Raw genomic sequence first — 23,754 nt, 5'->3', positions numbered from 1 at the left:
AGTTTGGCGTTAGCTTGATGATAGGGGCTCACAAACTTAGCCATGATATCCACCTTCCATAGGATATCATAGCTAAGTCAGGAAAATACCGGGTGTAAAAAAAGCAGCGCTACCCGCGGTTAGCCCTGCTTTTTTTTTATCACTAATAGGGTTAGCAATATCCTTGATAATAGGAGAAATGTCGCTTAACAACATTTTTCCTATTATTTTTCTCTGGAACGCCCCCTTTGAATCTCTTTAGAGATGCAAGGAGAAGCGTAGAGAAAAAGGGTGCTAACATGCGAATTTGCGTGTTAGCACTCTGTTGCTGATAGGGAGATCATTTTATCTCCGCTTTCTTGACTTTTAAAGCCAAAAAAGCAGAGATAAATCCCTTGATAATATGCCCCTTGGTCTTCAGTAAGAGGTTCAGAAATCTGGGTTCATATGTGAAAATCGGTGTAGCAGCACCAGTTTTAGCATGTGATGCTCTTTCAACTCAAGCCTATATAGGATGGCTTTCTGGGAATACCAAGTTCCTTGTAAGACATACTATTGATTACAATGTATTGTGTGGGCAAAATATTGTGTCAAGAATATCAAGGACATAAATATGGTGAAGGTAAGTTTCTACGGGTATGCAAAGTTTTACTCTAGTTAATTCCACATATATGTACCATGACGATATATATATCTTCAAGGTACATATTTGTGGAGTTAAGAATAATCAATCTATACCTACCTATTTGCACTTACCTTTTCGATATTTTGATCCTCAGTATTTTTGACATGACATTCTGTTCACACAATATTGTTAGCATCGATATTTTATGGGACAACCCATTATAATGAGGCTAATAGTAAGCTGTACCCACTTATCTAAGCGAGTTACTAAGGTCAGGTCCCACAGTGTTGACAAGAGGCAAAGTTCACCCAAAAATATTTCTATTCTGCATCTTGCCTGAAGACCATGTATTTCATCTATTTAGAACATATCCAATAATGTGCTGTGTTACTGAAGGATTGAGCAGAGTTCTTGAAGAGTATTGTACTTATCTCTCCTAAGTTTCTTCAATCTCACATTCCATGGATGCTCATACTGGAATCCTTCGATCAATGTCTTGTGGTTTGGTATCTTGAATTGAAATTCTAAAAAGACGTGGTACATTTCACCCAGAAAGGCGCATCATGGGGATGTACACATGACTTTGAAAGTTGTTCCTTTGCCAAAGGGATCAAATGGAGAGACTTCAAGGCATGGTCTAATTGAAAAAGTGGCAGGCTCTTCCAGATTAAATACCCTAAGCCATGTATTCTCTTAACCATACTTTTGATGCCTGGGGAATGTCGTTTTATTCCTCCTTCTCCCAGTTGCAAGTGAATGGTAAACAAACCTGTTCTGTGAAATAAAAATAACATGACATACCTTAGGGCATTACTATGAGCTTGTCAGACCCACCACCGCGGTTACGTTGGATTCACTGCCGCCAACCAAGCTGTCTGTCGACCGTATTAGGCTGTTGTCGAATTGCTGTTTGAAACACTGACTGAACACCGCCAACAATAACAGCCATTTGCCAGACACCAAGGCATTGGTCAGGGGAAAGGAGATGTCATAGGGCTGTATAGAGAAGTTTCTCTGCTGTCCAAAGTATGAGTTGGCTTTTTGACGAGCCGACTGTGGCGGTGGGATCATCATCTTTAAGTCATCAGAAACAAAGGATCTGTGGGGAATACTCAACCATCTCCTTTTCTTCCTTTCAGTCTCAGACCCCTTCCTCCAGGTCCCTCTTCACAGCAGCTTCTTGACCCCAAAGAAAACAACCCTTTTGACACCACAATCCATGTAAATCCGTTGTGTACCATTTTTTACCCATTAACTAGACCGGGCACATATGGTCCAGACTCCAGAAATGGAAATTAGGTATTTTTTTTCACGTATCATGCATATGTGTACATCCAACACTTGTGCAGTCAAAATATACACACATACATGGACAAATATAAAAAAACATTCACTGGCGTAGGAAAGACTGCCGCTGGCCCATCGGGAACATTGCAATTCGCCAAACTTATATTCAAGCCCTAATTGCAGGGTGGCTCACACAAAATTGCCACAATATTTGCTCACTGCTCAATTGGCATCTTCTAGCTATCAACATATACTCGCTATTCAAATTTTGCTGATGTCATTATATACCCACACTTCCCTCTCAATGATTTCCAAGCAGACCTTGGACCTCCATTGTCAAAACGTAATTATCATTTTGCATTGTTTCTAGTCCTGGAGCCTTTTGAAATGGATTCTACTGCTCTATATACATGACACTTAATGGGTATTTGCAAAACAAAGCAGCATAACCGGTAGCAAGGCACCATGTTTTTACACAAAAGTGATTTGGCAGTGAATGTTGATGCTAGCAATACTGTTGTACACACTGCGTACCATGAAATCTGTGATAATGCATGCAGAGTGGGTGTTTTAGGACAGGGTAATGGCAATCAACAATTACCGAAATGATAACCAATAAGTGCTAAAATAATGCATAGTATTGCAAACGAACTTATGAGCAAATTGCAATAATCACAGTAATCACTAGTGTCTTCGCACATTCTTCACTAAAATGCAGTTTCAAGTGGGTAGTGTATCCACAACAAACCCAGAGACAGAAGTCTGGGAGGACACAAGCAGGGCCCTTCCGAACCAGGCAGCAGATACAGTAGAATTGTCCTGGCATCTTGTTGTCTCCCTTTCAAGTGTGGCAAAGTGCTACATGTGGCTCAATAGACCTTTTTGGAAGGATTTGACACAGTGGTGTCAACAGATTACCCAGAGCTTTGACCCTACATATTCTATTGAGCTCGGAGGACTCACCTCTGCTGATTCAGGTCAGTCTAATGTGTTCTCCTGGGAGGAATTTGCAACTTCTTTTACACCTCTTCCTGGGCTGAGCATGGGCTGGGAGTTGCTGGAGAGTTATTGTGGATTCTCATTAACTCCAGGCATGGAAAAGGTAACTTTTTAAAAGTTTATTTTCCTTAATATCTATTTATAATGTGCCACAGTGAAAATACCTTTTTCGGCCTTGTCGCTGAAGGGACATCGCAATATTAATTGTCTACGTGTCTTACTTTTAAGTACTACACAAACTGCCTTGTGGGATAGAAGACTACATTGTGGTGACTTAATATTGAAAAGGGAAGTCTTTACAAGAGATATTTTGACAGGTCCTACAGCATGATTTACTTTGCAGAAGTCAGTCTACATAGGGTTGGCCTACAGCCATATTTACACTGCCACTGTAGTGATTGGTATAATAGGTGCTGCAGTTCAGAAGTGGCATTTAACTTCCAGGTTCTGGATGCACTTTCTACACCTTATACTAGGGACATAATGACAATGTAAATGTGCCAGTGAGGCATAAGCCAAGTGAACCATGTTTAAAGAGGGAGCACAGATACTTTACTCTAGGTTGTCAAGGCTAAAGTACACAGAGTTTTAAAGCCAGCAAAAATAGGGTTCCGAAAATACCGATACATGTGGGGTGATCATGCAGAAAATGTGTAGGTCCTTAATTCACATTCTCACCTCTGTTCGCTCCTATTTCGATTATTTCTCTTAGCGCCAAGAAGATCCAGTGAACCGTGCTTAATAAATTCACATAACATATCGTAGCATAGCCTAACATTTCTTGAGGGCTCTTCTAAAACCATAATGGGCCTGATGAACTAAAGCATTTTGCAGTTGCACTTGCAAACCCTGTATTTCACAAGTCACTGTTTGTGACTGCAAAATGACATTTTAATATTTACTAGGCACCTTTGTAATTCAGAAAAGGTTCCCCGAATTCTAAAAGCTGCTTTCCATTAATTCCAAATCAAGATTAGGAAGGGACATGAAAGGCAGTGCCTAATTTGAGCCAGTGGAAGAGAGAAAAATGCATAAAAGGAAGAAAAACATGGAAAATGGAGAAAACCAGAGGAATGGCAATATCGGAAAAAAGTGCAACCCCCTGGGACTAGACATTTTGTAATATGACCTATTAATACATAGGTTGCTTGGCAAAATTAAAGACGGCTCACAAAAAGTTGGTGTGCAATTTACAACCACTGTCTGGGACTAGTCTTTTAGCACAACAAGTCGCATTCTCCGTTAATTTATAAGAACTGTTGAAAAAGACTTCCAGAGGTGTGTTCAATAAACACGTAGGGGCAGATTTATAATAAGTGGTGCATCCCTGCATATCAGCAGGGATGCGCCACCTATTGTGCGTCATGCCTCCGCCACCATTGATGCGTCGCATGTACAATGCGGCGCACCAATGGGCAAAAATGGTAAAAGTGGCGCATTGCTGGAGTTGCGTCGCAAGCGCAACGCAGCTGCAGCAAAGCTCTGGGGCCCTATCTTGTTAATGCTGCATTAATCCTTACGCCTGCTTCAGGGAGGCGCAGGGTTTTGACGCAGCATGGCCCCCAAAGTGACTGAGTGAAATCTTATAGATTTCACTCAGCCACTTTTAGGAGGCGTTCCTGCGCCGGAGCGCCTCCCCCATGTGCAGGAACGCCTCCTTCTGGCGCAGGGCTTTACAACGTGACGCATCTCCCAGATGCATCACGTTGTAAGTAACCCGCACCATGGTGCTTCTTTTGCGCCGCCTCTGCGTCAAAAAAGTGACGCAACAGCGGCGTAAAAGGGGCGCAATGGGCTTGTAAATCTACCCCTTAGGTAGCTGCCCCCTCAAGCATTGTTTCACCAAGGCACCAGTAATGGCAGGCCCTCTGGTTAACTGAATCTGCATGACTGATGTGCAGCTATAATTAAACCTTTGAATATGGTGCCATTCACTGTGGGTTACATTTTAGGCCCGACGGCCTGAATTAGATTACAGCAGACAGGTTACTCCGTGACAACAGTGACAGCTATCCCATCTGCCGAAATATAAATTGCATAATATCCTGTGGGATTTATATTTTGGTGGACTGGATATCTGTCACTGTTGTGACAGAGTAACTCGTCCACTGAAATTTAAATCAGACCCTTAATAAGAATCTTAACTTAAAATCTGGGATAGCTATGCAGCCACTGGAGGCATGCTATATCAGGAGATATGCGACACCATACCTGTTCAGTAAATGGGCAATAGAGTAAGTGGGTCTCCCATTTACAATTATTTTTCATAATGGCTATTGCTAGGGATTGTGGCTGTAGCTACATTGCCCTGGCCTAACTAGTCTGAAAAGTTAGGGTATTTTCTGACGAGTACAGTTTAAAATTACTTTTATAGGCAACTCCTTTGATTTGTTTATTCACTAGTAGGTCTAATCGTAGCCATATATATATAAGTTAGGGGACCAAAAATATATTTTTCAGGTTTAGAAGTGTAAACAAGGTAGATCTCTCATGCAACGCGTTTCTTCAATAATGCTTATCTTCAAGTACAATTTACGTCATATATCACCATTTTTCTGTATTAATATTTCTTTAATTGCATCCTCACTTTTTATTTACATATCAATTCCTATAAATCTATCATATCTTCATCCCTATCATAGTTCGTTAATAAAATACATTTCATAAATCCTTTTCAATTTATTTCAACAAAATATTATTTGTTACCTAATGCCCCTAATGCATCACTGCATTCCTTCTCACATGGATGTGATCCACATTGGGCCACCTCAATGTCGAATCGTGCACCATGTCAATTATTTTGACTGCAGCCATGCTATTGGTCATACAGTGTCACTTGCATTGTCAGTGTGGCTCACAGAGCTGCTGCTTTCCTGGATTCTGCACATGTGCATGGGTAGGTTGTGGCATTGGTGATATGGAGGGGGCCCATTTGTGCACATTGTGGACAGGGTTCTACTTGGTGTTTCTACGTGTGCTGCAGTGTACCAAGGATATCAGGGACATGTTCCACTATAATTGTGCATGTGCAGTGTGCTACACATGATTGTGCATGTGTGCCCATCTCCCCCGCCCCCCCGGTTCCTTGTCGTTACTCACCCTGTTGCTGTTGGGTCAGGTCATATTGAGCATGTGTCCAGACCCCCAACTACTTGTACCGTCTTCACACTGATGACTGTGGCCAATATTTCCTCCAGCTCATCCAGCTCCTCCTGGGGCGCAGGACTTCCACCACCAGTCGCCTTTGCTGCCTTCCTGTTGGCAGTGAGTTTCTGTTTGGTCTGGCTTTGCACATCATGCCAGCGCCTCTTGACCTCCTCCATTGACCTCCCCAACACTCCGACTGCATTCACGTTTTTGACAATGGACTGCCATATTTCCGTTTGTGTTGCCAATGACGCAGTGGAGGTGACGAACAGTTGTTGGTAGTGTTCTATCACCTCTGTGACGATGATCTGGTCTTCCTGCGGACTGAACCCCGTCTTCCTCTTCCTCTTCTCCTTTCCCTTCCCCGAACCCAGGGTTTCTGGCTGGTCCTCCATGGGGCTTTTGGGATTTGGGTTGTCCTCTGCACTCTGTCCGGGTGCATCCATGATGCTACGCAGTTTGCTTTGGTTTTGGTGTGTTTTTTTTGTTGCTTTTATAGTGCATTTTCCCGCATGACACATGGGAAATGCAGGCCTGTCACTGGTTGTCACCGATTTTTGTATCACAATTTGGGGCATCACATCTTTTTGGGTGATTGGATTTCGCATTTTCTCAGCATCTCGTTGATTTGTATGTGTTATTTGGCGCGTTATCCTGCTATCGCATGGTGCCACCGGGTTGGGAATAGAACATTACAACTGTGTTATTTTGTCATGATAGACTGCGATATGCAAAGTTGCGTTAAGCTAAATTTGCGATGTTTGACAACGGTCTTGTGAATATCCCCCTAATTCTCTTACCACTAGCTATGTGAACTTTACAGTACAGCATACATGCAAAGTTGGAAAAGGAAACAAAACATTTCTCAAACTTTACACCTGCTTCGAGGAGATGTAAATTTGTGGCCCAAAGTCCTTTCTAGCTTTTCAGTAGATAGAGCCCTGCATCAAAAACCATGACCAGTGTCTAGGACCACCCAAGTATCACCCATGAAATGCCTCCTTGATGCAAAGTAGCTTCAGATCTGTGAGTGGGAGCAGTGGGTGAAGGGTATGGAATAAAGCCAGATTAGGCATGCGGTCACTAACCAGTCAACTAATCACCCTAAGACGCAGGCTCATGAGGCCCTATCACCACGCTTCCAATAGACCATATTAGGTCATTTTTCATGATAATGCCTCAATAAGGGCCAACTCAAGCCCGAAGGCTAAACCTAGCAGCCGATTTTTGCTGTTAAGTTTTAGGACCATAGGCATTTAACATTTAGTTTAGAATTGCGCTTTTTTGTAGGGATCAACAGAGGTCCTGATGAGTAGGCAGGAGGGGTCTGCCTATGAAACATATCATGTCGACAAAGTAGACCACACTTGTAATTCTACTTACTAACCCCCTTTTTAATGTTCCCAGCTTGCAAAGCCATTAAAGGTAATTTTTTCGACTAGCCAGGGAATGTTTTACCTTTTTTTACACCACCATTCACGTAAATAGGTCCCTACACTCCCTAACACATATCACTATCCTCATCACATCACATAGCCTATTGTCAAAAATATAAGTGCTCCCGCATCACTCATAGGTCGAAGCACGCCCCGCCCCGTAGAGGGACGGGAAGACCCCAATGATGGGAGAATGACACTATGGGATTCATAGTGTGTGAGGGGTATTCAGATATTCCACAAAGCCACTTGTCACCAAGAGACCGACCTCTGTTGCATTTTTGACCGAAACGATTGAGAAAAAATGGCGAGTTTATGACTCCCAGCCATGCCCAGGGGCTGCTCGGGTGAGGTGTGGTGGAGGTGCAGGAGTTTTGGTAGTGAGAGATGAAACTACCAGACTAGGGGTGGGAGCCTGAGTCAACTTAAGACGGGGTAGTGGAGCTCAGAGGAGTGGACGTTTTATTACTTTCTATATGTGAAGAGAGCATGAGTTAAGTATGTAACGGAGCTGGTATGGCTAATGGTACGGCTGCTGGTAGTGCAGGCTGTACTGGAGCTAGGACCACAGTGTAGATGTATCTGAGAGTAGTGCTGAGAACGCTGTGTCAAGAGAGTTAGTGAGGGGTTTGAGAGAGCGGTGATGAGGAATTTGAAAGGGTCTTAAACTGGTGATGGTGGAGTGTTGGTGCCCCAGCAAGGCCTGGAGTTTCTAAAGACAGTGATCTCTAGATAGTTACAATTTTAGAAAAATAATAAACACATACTAAATATATTATATGTGTGTGCAGCTGCCTGATTGCAGGTTTGAATGTTGGTAAAATAGCATGGCCCAGAGTTTTAATACACCAACCACAGCTATCCATGTATAACCTGCAGGTCACAGGTTGAGGGATTGAATGTCTGGCCTCCTAAAGACAGTCCTGAACCTACATGCAGTTCAAACTAGGCAGTTTCTCTATACAACTAGGAACATTCACCCATTCTTTCTAGTTGTGTGTTCAGGATTCATCATGAAACATGGCAGATCGTTTTCGTGAAGTTTGTAGCATAATTCACTTTGAGCTAGAGGCTTGTTCAAATAACAAGAGGGAGCATGGGAAGCATAATATAGGGAAGGGGACTGCAAGTGAAAGGAGCGATGTCACCTCCAGCTTAAAATACTAGTACGAAAGCTCAATGGGTTAATGTGCCTGCTACACTGAACGTTATATAACTCAGCTGTGGAAGACAAAAGAACAGAGGGGGTGCAACAGCAAATAGTTTGGCCAGGATCTTACAATGTGTTCAAATGTGGAGCTCTTTGGATTCACATGAATGACCTGTAGCTGGGACTTGATCAGTGCTTAAATTTTTAAATAAATAAGTGCCTGGTCTTTCTTCAGGAGGCCATTGCAGCTTGCGCCACACATCACCCCATATATGCTGCCAAAGATAGTAACAACACAACCTTATACTACGCTAACGATGCAAGGACAACTTGTGCGCACTGTGAGTAGTTCAATTTTATTCAAATGCTTGTAAAATGTCTACACTCTACTCTCTATGACCCACCGTTCAAGCCACTGCAATAATGAAAACCACCAAGTGGAAGGAGCGAACCGGTCATCACATTATTAACCATAGAATATTGAATCCATGAAAAATTGAGATCCAATGCAAGCTACCTTTGTCGCAAGTCCAGTCTTTTTATTGTTGTATGATGATAATTATGTTTTCTTTTCTTTTTTCATATCATTCAAAACATCAAATTCTTCAAGAAGATATTCATAAAATGCCAAAACACAAGGTACACTCCAAAGCCTACGCGTTTCGTCCCAACCGGGACATCAAATCCAAATTCTTCTGCAAGTTAAATAACTGTCGCAGTCTCGCTGTTGCAATTCTTGTAATTTTAGACTCCTCCGTCTACTGTCTGCAGCCCGTTTATCTACTGAAAACTACAATCTATCTCTATTCATAATGTCCTCATACCACGTTCGTCAAGTTTCCTGTGCGGAAGAACACCCCTCAGGGAAGGAACCTCTATCTTATATCCAAATTCAAAAGGCCTTTTCAATTCACCCCGTCATAGATACAATTTCTGGAAACAGCCTGTATTCTCCTTATCCCCTGCTCCCCAAGATTCAGAAACAATCTCACTTTCAGCTAAATATTATCCAATATTTCTCCAAAGCACTCGTATTAGTTCAAAGACCTCCTGTATGGTAAGTCTGTGTGTCCTTCCTGCATGGCAGCCCTTCTGCCCTCTGTGCCACTTGTTTTTCCCTCATTTTTTGTGCCTTTCTGCCCTCTGTTCCACTCGTTTTTCCCTCGTTTTTAGTGCCCTTTGGCCCTCTGTTCCACTCGTTTTTTGTACCCTTCTGCCCTCTGTATCACTTGTTTTTCCCTAGTTTTTTGTGCCTTTCTGCCCCCTGTTCCACTCCTTTTTCCCTTGTTTTTTGTGCCTTTCTGCCCTCTGTTCCACTCATTTTTTCCCAGTTTTTTGTGCCTTTCTGCCCTCTGTTCCACTCGTTTTTCCCTCGTTTTTTGTGCCTTTCTGCCCTCGGTTCCACTTGTTTTTCCCTCGTTTTTTGTGCCTTTCTGCCCTCTGTTCCACTTGTTTTTCCCTCATTTTTTGTGCCTTTCTGCCCTCCGTTCCACTCGTTTTTTTGTGCCCTTCTACCCTCTGTTTACAAAAAGGGGGTGGTGATGAACAGAGTGTCTGAGTTAAACAGACCACTCTTACCCAGTCCAAAGATCAGGGCTTGATCCATCACCGTTATTTATCTCACTGCCCCATCGAAAGAAGACGGCTGTAATGCCAGAAACCGGTCCCCGGGAGCTTGTTTCCTTCCCAGTGTAAGAATTGGCTTTTGTAGTTTGGTTTGCCCTCTTCCCATCATGCACTGGGACAGGAACAGACTAATTTGCATACAGCCAGGTTCTGAAACTGGGATGGTGCAGTGAGCTAAAAAACGGTGTTGGATCTAGCCCTGATCTCTTGACTGGGTGAGAGCTTTCTGCTTAATTCAGAGACTCTGTCCCTCACCACCCCTTGTTGTAAATATTTTTGTCCACCCTAAGCGTGGAAGGGTATTCTCAGATGTGAGACCCTTGCTCATTGCACCATCAGGATTCAAGCAAACCGGGCCGAAGACGGCTGTAATGCCAGAAACCGGTCCCCGGGAGCTTGTTTCCTTCCCAGTGTAAGAATTGGCTTTTGTAGTTTGGTTTGCCCTGTTCCCATCATGCACTGGGACAGGAACAGACTAATTTGCATACAGCCAGGTTCTGAAACTGGGATGGTGCAGTGAGCTAAAAAACGGTGTTGGATCTAGCCCTGATCTCTTGACTGGGTGAGAGCTTTCTGCTTAATTCAGAGACTCTGTCCCTCACCACCCCTTGTTGTAAATATTTTTGTCCACCCTAAGCGTGGAAGGGTATTCTCAGATGTGAGACCCTTGCTCATTGCACCATCAGGATTCAAGCAAACCGGGCCGAAGACGGCTGTAATGCCAGAAACCGGTCCCCGGGAGCTTGTTTCCTTCCCAGTGTAAGAATTGGCTTTTGTAGTTTGGTTTGCCCTGTTCCCATCATGCACTGGGACAGGAACAGACTAATTTGTATACAGCCAGGTTCTGAAACTGGGATGGTGCAGTGAGCTAAAAAACGGTGTTGGATCTAGCCCTGATCTCTTGACTGGGTGAGAGCTTTCTGCTTAATTCAGAGACTCTGTCCCTCACCACCCCTTGTTGTAAATATTTTTGTCCACCCTAAGCGTGGAAGGGTATTCTCAGATGTGAGACCCTTGCTCATTGCACCATCAGGATTCAAGCAAACCGGGCCGAAGACGGCTGTAATGCCAGAAACCGGTCCCCGGGAGCTTGTTTCCTTCCCAGTGTAAGAATTGGCTTTTGTAGTTTGGTTTGCCCTGTTCCCATCATGCACTGGGACAGGAACAGACTAATTTGCATACAGCCAGGTTCTGAAACTGGGATGGTGCAGTGAGCTAAAAAACGGTGTTGGATCTAGCCCTGATCTCTTGACTGGGTGAGAGTTTTCTGCTTAATTCAGAGACTCTGTCCCTCACCACCCCTTGTTGTAAATATTTTTGTCCACCCTAAGCGTGGAAGGGTATTCTCAGATGTGAGACCCTTGCTCATTGCACCATCAGGATTCAAGCAAACCGGGCCGAAGACGGCTGTAATGCCAGAAACCGGTCCCCGGGAGCTTGTTTCCTTCCCAGTGTAAGAATTGGCTTTTGTAGTTTGGTTTGCCCTGTTCCCATCATGCACTGGGACAGGAACAGACTAATTTGCATACAGCCAGGTTCTGAAACTGGGATGGTGCAGTGAGCTAAAAAACGGTGTTGGATCTAGCCCTGATCTCTTGACTGGGTGAGAGCTTTCTGCTTAATTCAGAGACTCTGTCCCTCACCACCCCTTGTTGTAAATATTTTTGTCCACCCTAAGCGTGGAAGGGTATTCTCAGATGTGAGACCCTTGCTCATTGCACCATCAGGATTCAAGCAAACCGGGCCGAAGACGGCTGTAATGCCAGAAACCGGTCCCCGGGAGCTTGTTTCCTTCCCAGTGTAAGAATTGGCTTTTGTAGTTTGGTTTGCCCTGTTCCCATCATGCACTGGGACAGGAACAGACTAATTTGCATACAGCCAGGTTCTGAAACTGGGATGGTGCAGTGAGCTAAAAAACGGTGTTGGATCTAGCCCTGATCTCTTGACTGGGTGAGAGCTTTCTGCTTAATTCAGAGACTCTGTCCCTCACCACCCCTTGTTGTAAATATTTTTGTCCACCCTAAGCATGGAAGGGTATTCTCAGATGTGAGACCCTTGCTCATTGCACCATCAGGATTCAAGCAAACCGGGCCGAAGACGGCTGTAATGCCAGAAACCGGTCCCCGGGAGCTTGTTTCCTTCCCAGTGTAAGAATTGGCTTTTGTAGTTTGGTTTGCCCTGTTCTAATCATGCACTGGGACAGGAACAGACTAATTTGCATACAGCCAGGTTCTGAAACTGGGATGGTGCAGTGAGCTAAAAAACGGTGTTGGATCTAGCCCTGATCTCTTGACTGGGTGAGAGCTTTCTGCTTAATTCAGAGACTCTGTCCCTCACCAACCCTTGTTGTAAATATTTTTGTCCACCCTAAGCGTGGAAGGGTATTCTCAGATGTGAGACCCTTGCTCATTGCACCATCAGGATTCAAGCAAACCGGGCCGAAGACGGCTGTAATGCCAGAAACCGGTCCCCGGGAGCTTGTTTCCTTCCCAGTGTAAGAATTGGCTTTTGTAGTTTGGTTTGCCCTGTTCCCATCATGCACTGGGACAGGAACAGACTAATTTGCATACAGCCAGGTTCTGAAACTGGGATGGTGCAGTGAGCTAAAAAACGGTGTTGGATCTAGCCCTGATCTCTTGACTGGGTGAGAGCTTTCTGCTTAATTCAGAGACTCTGTCCCTCACCACCCCTTGTTGTAAATATTTTTGTCCACCCTAAGCGTGGAAGGGTATTCTCAGATGTGAGACCCTTGCTCATTGCACCATCAGGATTCAAGCAAACCGGGCCGAAGACGGCTGTAATGCCAGAAACCGGTCCCCGGGAGCTTGTTTCCTTCCCAGTGTAAGAATTGGCTTTTGTAGTTTGGTTTGCCCTGTTCCCATCATGCACTGGGACAGGAACAGACTAATTTGCATACAGCCAGGTTCTGAAACTGGGATGGTGCAGTGAGCTAAAAAACGGTGTTGGATCTAGCCCTGATCTCTTGACTGGGTGAGAGCTTTCTGCTTAATTCAGAGACTCTGTCCCTCACCACCCCTTGTTGTAAATATTTTTGTCCACCCTAAGCGTGGAAGGGTATTCTCAGATGTGAGACCCTTGCTCATTGCACCATCAGGATTCAAGCAAACCGGGCCGAAGACGGCTGTAATGCCAGAAACCGGTCCCCGGGAGCTTGTTTCCTTCCCAGTGTAAGAATTGGCTTTTGTAGTTTGGTTTGCCCTGTTCCCATCATGCACTGGGACAGGAACAGACTAATTTGCATACAGCCAGGTTCTGAAACTGGGATGGTGCAGTGAGCTAAAAAACGGTGTTGGATCTAGCCCTGATCTCTTGACTGGGTGAGAGCTTTCTGCTTAATTCAGAGACTCTGTCCCTCACCACCCCTTGTTGTAAATACTTCTACCCTCTGTGGCACTCGTTTTTCCCTCGTTTCTGTGCCCCTTTTCCTTCTGTTACCTTCATTGTCCCTCACTGCCCATGCCGCTGCATCCCTTGTGGCCCCAACCCCCTGACTGCCCACTGCCCATTCGCTGCCCCGCCTCCCAGCTGCTCCTCCCTCCCACCTCCCCATATATGCCAGCCGCTGCACTGCCTCACAGCTTGTGCTCAGAAGGTGCGCCTAAGGCGAGCCCATCTACGCCCGTACGAGCCTGGACCGCACCGGGCGCCAGAACCCCTGGCCCCCGCTATCGCCACGACAACTGCCGCCACTACAACGCCAGCACTTTTCATGCTCTCAACTCCGGATGGAGCCACACCTGCTTCAAGACCACCCCGAAATGCACACACAGCCCCTTCCCCTGCCGGAACTGAAGCTACACCGGCCTCAGAGCTGGCGAACCACCCGCTAAGAAAGACCCCAACCGCCTCCGATGCATACTACTGAACACCCTCTCCGTACGCAAACATGCCGTCAAGCTCTGGGACCTGCTCGACACAACATCCCTGGACGTCGCCTTCCTGACAGATACCTTGTTTAACAACTCCTCCCCACCCGACATCGCCTTAGCCATCCCAGATGGCTACAAGGTCACCCGCAGAGACAGCACCAACGGAGTTGGAGGAGGAATCGCCATCGTCCACAAGAACAGCATCAGGGTCTAGACTAGTCCGACGACCCGCTCAGCACCGCCAAACACATGCATTTCCAGATCCACGCACACCCTAATTCCACCCTCAGAGGCACCCTCGACTACGAACCCCCCGGACCCCGCCCCAAGTTCAGCTACTCCATCGCCAAGTTGATCAGCACGCACGCCCTGACCTCCACCGACTACATCCTCCTCGGAGACCTGAAATTTCACCTTGAGAACAACAACGACAACAACTCCACAACCCTGATCGATAACCTCGCCAACCTCGGACTGAAGCAACTCGTCGCAACGCCCACCAACTCCGACAGGCAACACGCTCGACCCAGTCTTCTCATCAAGCCTGTACATCTCCATCAGCCACACCACCCACCGAACTCCTCTGGACCGACCACCGCTGCATCCACTTTGCCTTCCAGAAACACACCACTGCACCCAACAGACCCCCCGCCGTTGCTGGAGCAAAATCACTGAAGATCCAACTACAGTCAAACCTCGCTGTTAGCCCACCCACCGAACCCTCCAACACCGACAATGCTGCCCACAGCCTCAGACGCTGGATCGAGGACTGCACCAACACCCTCGCCCCGCTGAAGAAACACCCCCACAGAGACACCTGCAAGAGGGCCAGCTGGTTCACCCCAGAACTCCTAGCCTCCAAGCAAGCCTGCCGGAAACTAGAGAAGAAATGGCACAGTGAACAAACTCTGGACACCCACGCAGCACACAAGGACGCCATCCGCAACCACCACCACCTCATCAGGGCGGCCAAGAGGACCTCCTTCAAAGACCACCTCGACAACAAAGCACACAAAAGCTAAGAGCTCTTCAACATCGTGAAGGAACTCTCCAACCCCAGCTCCAAAACCAACGACATCCTGCCTTTGCAAGCCCTGTGCGACTCCCTCGCCACCTTCTTCCACCGCAAGATAGCAGACATCCATGACAGCTTTAACACCCAGACAGCCCCAACAGACAGCAACACAAAAGACCCTCCGTACACCATCGACCACGACCCCCTGCTAGCCCGGCACAGCTGGAGCATTGATGACACCATCAAGACCATGCGCTCAATCCACTCCGGCTCTTCTTCGGACTCATTCCTGCACCATGTCTTCAACGGAGCAAGCAGCACCATCGCACCCAACCTGTGTGACGTCATCAATCTCTCCCTCGAGACCGCAACCTTCCCAGAGATCTGGAAACACACAGAGATCAACACCCTACTCAAAAAACCTAAGGCAGACCCAAGAGACCTCAAGAACTTCAGGCCTATCTCTCTGCTCCCCTTCCTGGCCAAGGTCATCGAGAAAACCATCAACAGACAACTAACCCGATACCTCAAAGAAAACAGAATCCTGGACCCTTCCCAGTCAGGGTTCTACAGCAACCACAGCACCGAGACTACCCTCATCGCCGCCACCGACGACATCAGGACCCTGCTGGACAACAACGAGACCACAGCACTCATCCTCCTAGACTTCTCTGCCGCCTTCGACACCGTCTGCCACCGCACACTACGCGCACGCCTCCACACCGCAGGGATCCGAGACAAGGCTCTGGATTGGACCACCTCCTTCCTCCCTGGCAGAACCCAGAGCGTCCGCCTCCCCATTCCATTCCAAAGCCTCCGAGATCATCTGCGGCGTACCCCAGGGATCCTCCCTCAGCCAGACATTGTTCAAAATGCCCCGCTCGTACACGTAGCCCGACAGCACGACCTCAACATAATCTCCTACTCCGAGGGCACTCAGCTGATCCTCTCCCTCACCAAGGACACCGGCACAGCCAAAGCCAACCTCCACGAAGGAATGAAGGCCGTTGCCGACTGGATAAACACCAGCCGTCTGAAGATGAACTCAGACAAGATGGAAGTCCTCATCTTCAGTTCCAACCCTTCAGCCTGGGCCGACTCCTGGTGACCAATGGCACTGGGGGCAGCTCCGACAACCACCGACCATGCATGCAACCTTGGAATCATTCTCGACTCAACGCTCTCAATGACCAAGCAAGTCAATGCCGTCTCATTCTCCTGCTTCAATTCCCTCTGCATGCTCCGGAAGATCTACAGATGGATCCCAACAGATACAAGAAAGACAGTCACCCAGGCCCTCATCAGCAGCAAACTCGACTACAGAAACGCCCTCTACGCGGGAGCCCCGACCAAGCTCATCAAACGACTACAACACATCCAAAATGCCTCAGCACGACTGATCCTTGACATACCAGGCCACGGCCACATCACCCCCCACCTGAGAAACCTGCACTGGCTCCATGTCAACAAGAGGATATCCTTCAAGCTCCTCATCCACACACACAAAGCACTCCACAAGACCGGCCCCGCCTACCTCAACAGACGGCTCTCCTTCTACATCCCCAACCGCCAGCTACGCTCCACCGACCTCTCACTCGCCACCGTCCCGCACATCCGAAGAACAACCACCGCTGGGAGATCCTTCTCCCACCTCGCCGCCAAGACATGGAACAGCCTCCCACTGACCCTACGACAGACCCAAGACCTGCTGACCTTTAGGAGGATACTCAAGACCTGGCTGTTCGATCAGTAGCGGCCCCCGAGCACCTTGAGACCCTCGCTGGTATGTAGTGTGCTTTACAAATGATTGATTGATTGATTGATTGATTGGTTAGTAAAGAATGAAAATATATTCAAATGGTATTTTGCAGCTAAAGATGTAACGCAATTATTTTGGTGAATAGAATAATATGCAAAGTAAACGTGAAATGTTTTAGTTTCTGCTGCAGTCACTTTCTAACCTTCAGTTTTATGATGAGGAGCACAGTGGCAGCTTCTTAACTCCCACACTGTAAAGCTAACAATAGTAATATTCTTTTTATAGCGCATAATAATTTTTTCCTTTTCTAAGTGCTCTATATGACCAAGGTGGATAGAGAATTTTTAAGGCAAGAATACAGAGCGAGCAAACCCCCCCACCATCAACATATTTCACAGGGAGGGGCTCAAAGTTTGTTACGTCAATAGCCAAAAGCGAAGCAAACCCTGTGCAAACTGTTAGTAAATTAACTATGGTGTCTTAGACACTTCTGATATATGGCCCCTGGCCACTACTTTGTGATAGTTTGGCACAGGGTTATCCAAAGTCGGTCCTGGAGGTCCGAATCCATGCCAGATTTTTAAGATAACTACTTTTATCTAAATGGGGAAATGCTAAAATTGAAAATTCTACCATGGATCGAGCCCTCTGGGACCGACTTTGGAGAACCCTTGCCTAGCACATTGTAATACCAAATCAAGTAAAGGAGTCATGCTACCTCAAAAAACACATAACACCATTTGAATTGCAAAGATACCTGCATTTTAAACTGTGCTTTTGATTTCTGCTTGGGAAAGGACAGGGGAGCATGCTTGCCCTGCCATGCAGAATCGGCCTTGAAAGCAATCATAAAGGTAATTCTCCAGATCAGGAGGGCAGAGGTTTTATCTAAAGCAGCCAGAGCGCGCTTTCAATGCTTGTGAAAGAAGAGCCACTTAAAAAGATGAGCAGTGTTATTTCAAAGAAAAGCCTTTATCGGCCTCCGACATGAGTTCGCTGCATCTGTGGGGTCGATTCCAGGAACGCCCAGAGCGCAGATTTCTTTATCCTTTGAATGAAAGAGCTTTTGTCAAATGGTCTGAGACTGAGTGATCCTATTCCTCAGGTGTGGGTGGCCATTACAGTAATGGGATTTTATTGCTCTGTGCTGAAACATGCATTTAATGGACTGCAGATGCCATGGATAATTGAAGATCTCCTGTCGTTTAGATTTTTACTTCCTTTACACACAGCAGGCAGTTCACAGATGTGGTTTCACCTAAATTTTAACAAGTAATAGAAATATTCCCTGAAGGAATTCTTGTAAGAGTCTTGGGTCGGCAGTTCTGTGTGTAGGCAGGAAGATAAAAGTGGAAAAACGTGATTGGAAGGAGGTTAAGGTGTGTTAGGCTAGCCTATGTTTCATTAGGAAGGCTGCTTAATGTAACAAAGGAAGGGTCTTGCCTTCAGATTGCTAGCCCCTACCTACATCTGGCCATTTTCAATGCAACTTCGCCTGGGATAATTGTCTCTATATAGGATGAGTGCATTGTGAAATTACTGGCTTCAACAGTGAGTGATAGTAAGTCAAACGCAAAACACACATGAGATAAAAGCATAAGGCTGTCTGTTTTCAAGCAGTGCTTAATTTGAGCTGGTGGTATCGGTACTCGGCACTGGTGCTTGATTGTTAACATAGGTGTTTGTGACAGTCTGCCACAAGGTGGAGCCGTCTGGCTAATTTACAGATGATCACAGCAACAGTTAATTATTAATTCAATATACATTAAAAATGACTATTACCTGTTGCCCAAGCCATCTTACAGCTTTGCGGGCCTGAAATAGTCTGAATTGTCTCACTTGTAAGAAGAATGATGGTTAGTAGTTGTGTTGTTTCTCTCATTGGCAGCATGGCAGGGGCAATGTGTGGTGCACACTGCAATGACTTCCTGACAAGAGCCCTAGCACTTATTTTTTTACAAGCAAAGCGCTGCCTAGAAAAAATAGATTCAGAAATTAATCACTCTCAAAACATCTGCTAAACAAAGTTAACCTAGACCCTGGCAACCTATTAAGATCCACCATTCTTCTGAAAAAAAAAGAAAAATCGAGGGGCATATTTACTAGAAAATAACACAGCGTGGCACTGAAAGCCATCTTGCTGTGCTGAGCTGCATCATTGGGAAAGTGTAGGGATGCGTCGTATTTACAGCAATGCAGCGCATTCCTGTATTTTCCTCTGCGGTGGCGCACAATTGACTGCCTAGCACCAATGCAGGCACCCTTGCACTATGGTAAATGGGTACCTGCGTTGCAGGAATGATTTGTTTTGTACAGCAAGGGTAGCCTTCCTTCAAAAAAAACAATAATTGATCTTTTTGGGCTGTAGGATGTGCAGCACACATCGAAAGAGAAAAGAACTAGGAGAAATAAAGGTATTTCTTCTTGTCCCACTTTTAACACCTGTGGAGGCGTTAAAATAAAAAATGTTATAAATCTGGGAATGTGTCAGAATCCATGGGTGTTGCATGAGGACACCAACAGCAACACCCAGAGAACGCTCCTTTGATGCAGAGTAATGCATGAAAGAGGGTTATATTTACAAAGCCATGAAAAGCTATGCAGGGTAGCTTTGCTTGGCCTTGAAAACATGGCTCATCATTGTGCGCCCCAGGAGCATTAAAAAAGTAATGCGCAGGGGTTTTGTAAATATGCCCACAAGAGCCATTCTAATTCAAGAACAGAGCGACAAAAAACCTCCATCTGCATGATTATCAATCTGACTTTAGCCGTCAATTCAGCACCAAGACAATGACCACCCAAATCATGCAAATGTCTTACAAATTGCATACAAAAGTAAGCCCTTCATTTTGCACCCTACTTTACCTTACAGCAGCCTCTGATACATTTGCTCATCAAGTACTCCACAACATCCGTTCAATGTGGAGGAAATTCAATAACACCAGGCAGTGCTATCTCTAATCCAATCCCTCCAATCAACACCCACTCATCTAAATGGATACCTTCACATCTTAGTGGCCCAGGGGCTAAAAGTCAGCGGCAGCATTCCAAAAGGATACCCCATCCAATGCTAGACCTCCCTCTAATCAGTTTCACTGACATAATATTGAAGCATACAATTTGGAAACACAAAAATATTGGTAAAAAATATCATTAACAAAAATATTGCCTTCCTATACTTAACTAATAAATCCACAAATATGATGAACAGAAATATCGCTGTTAAAAATATCATTTTTTTTTTATATAAAAAAACACAAATATCGGAAACAAAAATATTGTCACGTTTAAATAAACATATATGTGCAAAATATAGCCTCAAACAATATCGACTTCAATAATATCCCCAAAATAATAACATTATGATTGATTAACATGAAAAAAAACTACTTTTTACTTTAAACAAGTGTCACAATGCAGGGTACGAGGACTTAACATATCATGTCCCCTTACTCTAATAAAACCAGTGCCATTCTTGTATTACAGAGCGGAATAGCCGAGGGTGAGCAAATTGGAAGTTATTAGGACCAAAGAAAGACAAGAGTACCAGTGGGCCAGCGCAAGGCGAAGAAACCAGAGGAAGAGTCCAGGATCGCCCAAGAGAGGATTTAAAATTCAAAAGAATGAGTGTGTGTTGCAGGTATCTTGAGCAAAAACGAAGGAGAAACCCTGGAGAAGGGGAGCGGAGGACCTGAAAAACCAGTGTCCACCGCTGGGTCCGATGTTTCTAGGGATCTCCACAAGGAACCACTGAAGAAGTTCCTGGAAGGAAAGAACATGAGATGCGGAGCAAACACCAGCAGAGCCTTCCTTCCCTGCCATGCTCCTAGATGAGAGTGGCTGCCAGGTATGTGGATGATTCCTGAATCAATGGGGGAGAAGGATAGAGGGATAAGAGTAGAGCAGAGGGGGTTGTAAAGAGGCAATCAGTTTAAAATGAAAAAGGAGTATTTCTAAGAGACTTTCACTCTTTCTTTCCATTTTCTCAGCAACCTTCTGTTTGGGGTGATTCCTACCACATTTAATAGCTTGAAGGGAACATTTACCTCCACCTTAGATTGTTGAAAAGAACCTCTTGCCAGGTTGTATTTTCTTTTCTCAACCATTGTAATCCCACCATAGGGATAAGGGATACTACAGTTCACATTACAACTAACCTCCCAAGAAGGGTGACAAAAAATGTTAGTACAATCACATACATTTCTTTCTGTCTGTAGAGGGTGCCGGCAGATGGGAGCTCCAGAGGACTTAAGAACAAAGAAGAAGACGAAAGACGTTTAGTTGAAAATAACAATACGCTAATAGAAAATCAAATCTTTGCATCTAAATCGACTCTAATAATTAATTCCTGCACACAGTGACAACAAGTTCAGTACACAACATTACTACAACTTCAAAAACTGCCAACCTGCCAAAAAAACTACACCAGTCACAAACCAGAAAAAAGACATTAAATGGTAAGTGTGTATACATTATTATAAAATAAAAACTCACTCCAAAAGTGAAAAAACGTAACTACCTCAACCACTACAAATTACCAACAAACAAATATTTAAAATGAAATTGCACACCCTTTTTTTTCTTTCAGCAGAAAAGAAAGCACCTTTATAAGTTTTGTGGGATGCAGCAGGCTCTGTTGGTTTTACCGCTGCTGGCATAGGACTATGCCCCTCAGCAGCCTACTTCAGGAGAAGGAGGAGGAGGAGGAGGAGCACTTTGCGCTTTAAACCACTTCTTCAATCTCGCCGCATGGGATGCGCGCAGGAGAGCATTTGGATGCAAGTCTGGGCAAACACCGGACCAAGAGTTGCCAGCCTCGTGGGCTATTTTCTCATAATCAGGTCATCAGGTGCTCCTGATGGTTCAACTCATAAGGCTGAAGGTGAGATTCATTCTTTGCCCTCTTCTTTGAGTGTCTCTGATTGTCCTTCCTGTGGTTTATGGTGCTAATTGCCTGAAGAGCCTGCCCTTGCCTGGACAATTATTTTGTGTGTTGTGTAAGTAAGAGGACCTAGGTTTAACATGGACAAATGAAACCTGGGTGGCTATAATTCAGCAAAATATAAAGACTCCAGCCTGGATGGGTTCATTTAGCGAGCAGTGGGTGTCATTGACAAAGGGATTTAGCATGCTGAGCTGACGGGTCATCTCCTGCCATCCTTGCTGATTTATCTGTCCCCAATGGAGGGTCACAAGGTAGTGGTTCATATGCCCCTATTTCTAATCCCCACTTTTCATAAGCCTGCATACCATCTTTGACAATAACTGAGCCCCCTGTGGCCTGTTCGCCCCGGGGAAGCAATAGAAGCAAGGTAAACAATCCAGACCTAGTGCTGCTATTGTATACTCTTCTGCCCCTTAATCTTGCGACCCTCACCATCCTTTAGGCCTCCTACCTTTGGGCCCTGATCCCAATGAAAATTATTTTTGACCTTAATGTCCTAGCCATTCACTAAAGCTTACTCCTTATGTCTCTCCCATGTGTTTGAGCAACTGTTTGTCATTGAAAGAAAGTTGTCCACGGTTTTGGGCCAGAGAGGTGACATTTTTGACAGGGGGAGTTCGAACTCTGTTCCTGGGCCTGCAGCTATCCAGCTATCAAGTGCAGATGTTAACCATGCTAACCATTCCACCTCTCATCCTTGTTTGCTCCCCCATTTATCATTGCCTGGTGCCTCATCAAAGGGCCCCCTCATTCATCAGTCCTGGGTGCCACTTGCATACTTGGCTTCCGTTGATGTCTATCATCCCCTCTCAGCCCATTTTAGCCCTAGGTGAAGTTCATCAGAGCTACATTCACTTCCAGCTGTCTTTCCTTAGTTATGGCTTTAGCCAATGTTTTGAAGTTCGAATCCCAGACAATGGAGAGTACAAAATGGTAATGAACAAAGCTACCCATTGGCCTCATTCTCATGTTCGCTGCAAATCCAATCTGTTTTCAGAAGTTTTGTTCACCCGCAGAGTAGCATGGGTGGGAACATTGGATAAGGAGTTCAAGGGAGATTGTGTTGTTGTCAATTTTGGCAATCCATTTGTGGTTGGAGAACCGATTTACTCCTCTTTCCTAGGTCTTGTTAGGCCTAGCGATATGAAGGTTTTTCTATTGGGTTATTTTTACAGAGACCTGAGCCAGTGGGTTGGTGTCCCAAGGCCTAGGCCCGTCTCTTTGCCAACTCGGTCTGTATCTTACTCTGTACTCACTAGTATTCGCTTCTCAGCCTTGTCTGAAGCGGGTGACATCAATTGACTTGGTAGCCTTGCCTCTCTATCTTTTAATGATGGTGAAATTGGTGGGGATGCACCCACTAGGGAGTCTAGCATGTCATCTGTTACTGACTCTATTATGTCCATTTCTCACAACTGCCTCAAGAGGCTCTCAGTCCAGGCGATCAGACTTCTTTGTGTGAGGAGGTGATGGAAAATGAGAAACGATTTGGTTGGTGATTTTGGGTTTCTCGCATTGTAGGAACTTCTCCCGTTCAGAAAATGCGTGAAAACCTGGCTGTTCCCTAAGGCCTAGTTCTCTAGTGCCTATGTTACACCTTTCTTCCCACCCCTCACTGAGCTTTTAGCGCCAGGATACCTGCAAGGTGATAGTTGCGCTCTATAAGTTTTTATAAATAAAAAATAAATAATAGTAGAACCTTTTTGTAGTTGGTTTAGAGAGTTACATAACTTTCCAAGTAGACGGTCCGCGAATCCTGCAATACTAATATCCTAGTAGACCACATCAGATTGGTCAATACATTTAGTGCAATTGTTGTCTATTTCCCAGAAATAATTTGTTATTGTTTTTTTGAAATGTTTGATTTGGCTGACAACAATCATCCATGTTTGTGTC

The sequence above is a fragment of the Lissotriton vulgaris genome, chromosome 6 (genome assembly GCF_964263255.1).
Source record: "Lissotriton vulgaris chromosome 6, aLisVul1.2, whole genome shotgun sequence".
NCBI classification, from domain to species: Eukaryota; Metazoa; Chordata; class Amphibia; order Caudata; family Salamandridae; genus Lissotriton; species Lissotriton vulgaris.
This window is presented reverse-complemented; position numbering follows the sequence as displayed.